This window comes from Hordeum vulgare, chromosome 4H, assembly GCF_904849725.1.
Source record: "Hordeum vulgare subsp. vulgare chromosome 4H, MorexV3_pseudomolecules_assembly, whole genome shotgun sequence".
Taxonomy (NCBI): domain Eukaryota; kingdom Viridiplantae; phylum Streptophyta; class Magnoliopsida; order Poales; family Poaceae; genus Hordeum; species Hordeum vulgare.
Genome location: NC_058521.1, coordinates 385,252,321 through 385,258,937, shown reverse-complemented (window position 1 = coordinate 385,258,937; position 6,617 = coordinate 385,252,321).

The following is a 6,617-nucleotide window of genomic DNA, read 5'->3' as shown; positions in this document are numbered from 1 at the left end:
ATTAGGATTGCTAGCATATCAATAACTATGTTAAATAGGATAGGTGACATTGGATCTCCCTGCCTGAGACCTTTGAGTGTTTGGAAAAAATGGCCAATGTCATCATTGATTTTAATCCCAACACTCCCTTTTTGTACAAAGGATTCAATATGTCTTCTCCATATTTCATCGAATCCCTTCATACGTAATAACTGTTGTAAGAAAGGCCAGTTGACCTTATCATAGGCCTTCTCGAAATCCACCTTGAAGATTACCCCATCTAGTTTCTTCGAATGAATTTCATGCAGTGTTTCATGAAGGACTACCACACCTTCCAGTATGTTCATGCCCAGCATGAAAGTTGTTTGACTAGGTTGCACCACCTCATGTGCAATCTTCGTCAACCTATTCATTCCTACCTTTGTGAAAATCTTGAAGCTGACATTCAGAAGGAAAATAGGTCTAAACTGTTCTATACGCACCGCTCCTTCCTTCTTTGGCAACAGTGTCACTGTCCCAAAATTAAGATGGAATAACTGCAGGTTTCTGTTGAATAAGTCTTGGAACATAGGTAACAAATCACCTTTGATAATGTGCCACCATCTCTTGGAAAACTTAGCCAGAAACCCGTCTGGGCCTGGTGCCTTATTATTTTTCATTTGTGATATAGCTTCAAATACCTCTTTCTTCGTAAAAGGTGAGGATAATACCTCATTCTCGTCTGTCCCGAACTGAGGTATGTCACCGACCATATGCTCATCCATGGATACAAAATTATCAACGGGAGCCCCGAATATTTTTTTTATAGTATTCAGATATATACAGTTTGAGATTCTCATGTCCCACAATTGTACCCTCATCTTGTTCTAGCTGGATAATTTTTTATTCCTATGCTTTCCATTAGCTATCAGATGGAAATATTGTGTGTTGTCATCTCCTTGTACCACTTGGCGGACTTTCGCTCTAAGTGCCCATTTCAACTCCTCCTCTTTGAGTAATTGTTTGAGCTTTAGTTCAGCCTCCGTTTTCAGTGACCTCTCATTGTCATCTAATAACGTTTGTTCGGCTTTTATGTCTAGCGTGTTTATAAGTTTGAGAAGCCTTTGTTTCTCTTTCTTATAAATTCCACTATCATCCTTTGCCCATCCCCTTAAGAATTGCCTCAGGTGTCTTATCTTATTTTGCCACCTGTCAACATTCGAATCACCTTCCATGCACATAGCCCATTCTCTAGCTATGAGGTCCACAAACCCCTCTCTTTCAAACCATCCCAATTCGAAAGAAAAGGTTTTTATTTCCCACGTGTCTTGCTTCTCCTGAGTCTACAAACAATGGGGTATGATCGGAGATAGCTCTTGGTAACGCTCGAACTGTGATAAGAGGGAATTTCTGCTCCCATTCCACACTCGTGAGAACCCGGTCCAACTTCTCAAAAGTTGGGTTAGGTAAAGAGTTCGCCTAAGTAAACTTTCTCCCTGATAGCTCAATCTCCCGCAAATTAAGGCTCTCGATGATTGAATTAAACATAAATGACCATCTGCCCTCAAAGTTATCATTGTTTTTCTCATCCCGCCTTCAGATTATATTAAAAGCGCCCCCTACTAAAATCGGCAGTCTCTCATCCCTGCTAATTCGGATAAGGTCAATCAAGAAATCTCTCTTGAACTCAAGTTGGGCCGCCCTGTACACAGCTACGAGTGCCCATTGGAACCCATCATCTTTGGAGTGAACTCTAAATTTAACTGAAAGTCCCCATACACCATGTTTCGTACTTGTAGTGTCTTGCACCGGACCCCAAGCAAGATCCCACCGGATCTTCCTCTTAGAGGTAGACAATGTCAGTCAAATTCAGAACCTCCAGACAGCGTGTTTAAAAACTGCGTTGTATAGTTATCTCTTCCAGTTTCCAACAATGCAATGAAATCTAATTTGTGTTCAATAGTTGTTTCAACTAGGAATCTTCTTTTAACCAAGTCTGCTAGACCTCTGCTATTCCAGAATATTCCTTTCATCGTTCATCATGAAATTTCTTAGCCGTTTTAAATCTAGCACTACGATGCACAGCTGAAACAGGATAGACTTTTCTCTTCCAGGTTCTTTTTGGCCTATCCTGAACATCCGACTGGTTCACATAACCGTTCAACTCTTATGCGTTAGCATTCGTTTGTGGACGAGCCTCATACCCCTCCTGAACGATATCATTTGTGTCTTCAAGCAAAAGGGGGTGGTGCAAGATCCTCACACAAATGCTCTAAAGCTCCCAACCCCAATGCATTTATACCAGAATCATTCATAGGTTTTACGGCTGCAATTTTTCTCACCATCTCAATTGCCCTCTCTGCCTCTAAGTCTAACAAGTCATTTACCGATCTAGATATCTCCTGCCCATTACTACCAAAAGATAGCCCAATCTCGGTGGCGTTTCTAATTATATCATCTTCAGAAAAATGCAAAATTGAACAACTCTCATCAATAGACATACCTGAAGAAGTCTCCATGTCGCGAAGCTTAGCCGCGCGCATAGCACGGCCCAACTGTAGCTCGTCAACATCTGTTTGGGCTTGCAGACGAGCACTCGATCGCCTAGCATGTGTTGCCGGGTCTGGAATGCCTCCAAACTCGATCACCTCCTGAGTGGAGGGCCCCGACGTGCTATGACCTCCTGCCATGAGCCTAGTCTAGCCATCCGAAACGCCACCATCAATCTCTGTCATGGTGAGGCCAGTCGGTTTAACCGACCCATCCCGTGCCCTCTCACCATCTGCAGACAGCGCAGCCCTAGCCGGCTCCTGCAGCGGGCTCGCGGAAGAGAGTACCGTAGCAGATGAAGTACCGCTGCTGCCTACCCTGGCTGCATGCGGTAAGCTGGGCATGAGCACACCCGTCGTTGCAACTAAATCTACATCGACTCCAGAAGCAACCGGAGACAACGGTGCAGCTAAATTCCGCGACCTGCAGACCGTGTCCCGGTCGAAACGGCAGCTCCCTGGTCGGCATGTGCTGGTGAGTCCACTCCAACTATGGCATGCCTGCCAGTAGTACCCTGTGTCCATGATAGAGGTGTGCTACCACCTCTCGATGACTCCACCGGTGATAGCGCCGGCAGCTCATGCTCCGCCGGGTCATCACTGTCAGCCCTGGCACCCCAGAGTTTGGAAGGCGCCGATGAAGACCCGAAGGATCCAAATGTCAACTGATATGAAAATGACGAACCAAGGGACTGCTTCATGGTAGCATTCTCCTCTGGTTTGTCAGCAGATAATGAGCCTCTGTCAGAACCATCTCTCGGCTCCGTCCCCTTGTCCAAGTTTACTTTATCTTCATGTCCCTCGTCCGTGTCCATGTCAACCTCCTTACCCATCTCGTGGAAATCCTCACTCTCCTCTAGCTCAATATCAAGGGAAAAACCCCTGCCATCATACGTCCATCTGACGGTCTCACGAATATGCTCAACGCTGATCACAGAAACAAGGAGATGAGTGATTCCCTGCGCTCGTGTAAAAGGCATGCCAACCTTCTCAGTCTTACCAATCAACGATCCAAGGCTCCAGGTAACCAAGAAATCTTCTATAGCCCGACGAGGAGCTCCATTAAACCGCACCCAAAGCTGCATAAGAGGAGTTCCTTCAGGATCCTTCTGTGTCCATGCATCAAACTCGAGGACGCATGTGTTGTTTGGAACACGACTCATTCCAAACTTAAGCAACCTGGCAAGATCCTCCTTAGTAGGAAACTCGACTCTGAACATCTGTTCGTTAAGTTTGATGGGGTCCCATTGGAAAGAAGCAGAGACCAGCTCACGTAGACACTGTACAATTTGTTCGATGGTCATTGTACCACGAGTAACCTTAACGACTCCAGTCTTGTTGCTTTCTGGTACTTGCGTGACTGCCAAAGCTGACTCGAAAAACATAAGCTCCGAGCAACAATGCCCCATACATGGTGACAACCGGCTTCGGCTTTGAAAGTAAAGGACAGTCGCCCATTTCATGCTTGGGCTTGCGGCAGATGTCACACAGCTCAACCGTGCATTCGACCACAAAGTGTCCTTGTCCACCGCAATGGTAACATGTCATCTTCTCCTTCTTCCAAGCCCACTTGGTAGCTCTCTCACCTTCCGACTTGTCGTTGGCTTTATCTGTCGTAGCACCTCGAGTAGGAACCGTCGACGCGGCTGGCACCTCGACCACGGTCACGCACCATCTCAAGTGCAGTAGCAGAAAGTGCCCCTTTGCTCACGACATTCATTGTTTTTGCATGAACTTGACCCGCATCGTCTATAGGCAGCACCGGTGGATCAACACGCGATGGGTTAGGCCCTCGCGGCCGACGTCCGGCGCCCCACCCCATGTGATTGGCACGGTAAGTCGGCCGGTTTCTGTTATTTGGACCGGAGGCTCCTTCGACAAACTGGCCAGGGGGCCGTCGAACCAGTTGGCGCCGTCGCCGCGCCCTCCACCGGTCGAAGACGAGCCCCGGTGTACCCCATGACCATATACGTTATATCCATCATCTCCCCATCGGCCTACGGCAAAGCCCCTTCCGGCAGTCTGCGTGTGCCCACGACCTCTGACGTAGCTTCCGCGCCCTCGAGCAGCCGGCTGACCATCACCCCAACCCAGTCCTCCGTTGGTACCCTTCCCAGCCGGCGCATTGGGGGGTTGCTGTCCTCTCCCCGCCATGACCGATCTCAACAGAGGTGGGATCCGAGCCGCCCTGCCTCGTCCCAGTCGACGGTAGCCCGACTTGTTCCGGCGGTTGGCCCTAGAGGAGGCGGAAGCACGATCTGAACGAGTCTGTTCGCACGAGGACACCGTATCGCTAGAAATCACTCCTTCGCTGCCAGTTTGGGCTCCGAGATGGGCCACATACCCATTCACTTCAGGACCCACGACTGTGTCAGCTTTGGGCAGCCCAGTTGGGCCCAGCAACAAAGTCAAACGCCTCGATCGGATCTTTGAGATTGAGATTGCCGACGCTGGAGCGGCCTCCCCCGGCGGCGGACGTTTCTTCTTCTTTTTTGAACTACATGCCACGCAGCAGGATGTATGCAAAATCTGAAATAGTTAGTATGTTGAGACAAACCTTTGGAAGAGGTCTGTGCCACGGCCGGACCGACTCGCCGTCGTCCTCCGCCCCCGTGCAGCTTCGTGTAGGTCTACCGGCGTACGTCTTTTTCATAGTCATAGTTTGTAGGTTGCAGACGCACTCCTAACTTACTTTGTACCAGAGGCCATAGTTAAGATTGAGGAAGGTTGTTAGACTGTATTATATGTAGCCTTCGTACGAGTGAAGCGTTTTGGAGACCGAGCTACCTGAAGGCCGTTATCTAGGCCTTCCGTTGACATGATGTGATGTATGCAGCATGTACTCCCTCCATTCCTAAATATAAGTCTTTAAAGAGATTTTATTAATGGACTACATACGGATGTATATAGACATACTTTAGAGTGTAGATTCACTTATTTTGCTTCGTATGTAGACTTTGTCGGCACCCCGATCCTAAGTCATAGGAATCCAGCCTGTAACACATCGCATCTCTTTGCGGTCTCACGCACGGTTATCCCCACGGCTGTAGCCTTACCTTAGCCGGGACCGTTTGCGCCTTTTGACTCGCGTATGCAATTGTGTCGCTAGCAATCCAGTGACAGAGAACCCGGATCGACATGTCTAGTCATATACCAAAGCGGCAGTTCCGCACAGGGACATGCATACATGACCAAGCAAAGCAGGTGTCGGCCATCAACGAATGTAGACGAGTCGTAGCAAGCTACAAGGACTCCATTACATCGCGTGACATTTCCCCACAGGGGACAAACACAGCAGCTAAGAAGGACACATGCCGGTCAACCAATGTGTCCGGAGCAGTAGCGAACTACCATGGCTCGTTGGATCACAAAGGGGCATTTCCCTGTAAGGAATGCTACTGAAGCCTACGACTAGGTAATCGAACCCCATACATATCAAGTATGACACACGTACGCATGGCATACTGATATGTATAGATACATCGATGGCATCACAACATAACCATAAACATACAAGTTTTATTTAAACGGCTCGGAAGAGCCTCACACATAATATTACACAGTAGGGTCTCATGACCCATCATAAGAGTCATTCAAGTTACAAGCCAGCGGAAGTAGATGAACTGTCTGAGTACAGACAAATGAAACTAGAAGGCACATGGCCTGACTATACTACAGACCCACCCTAGGGCCAGATCGTAGCTGGGATACCACCTACTCGTCGTCGTCAATGTCTAGGAAGAACCTGTTGGAAATATGCCACAGAGGCAATAATAAATTAGTTATTATTATATTTCTTAGTTCATGATAATCGTTTATTATCCATGCTATAATTGTATTGATTGGAAACACAGTACTTGTGTGGATACATAGACAAAACACTGTCCCTAGTAAGCCTCTAGTTGACTAGCTCGTTGATCAAAGATGGTCAAGGTTTCCTGGCCATAGGCAAGTGTTGTCACTTGATAACGAGATCACATCATTAGGAGAATCATGTGATGGACTAGACCCAAACTAATAGACGTAGCATGTTGATCGTGTCATTTTGTTGCTACTGTTTTCTGCGTGTCAAGTATTTATTCCTATGACCATGAGATCATATAACTCACT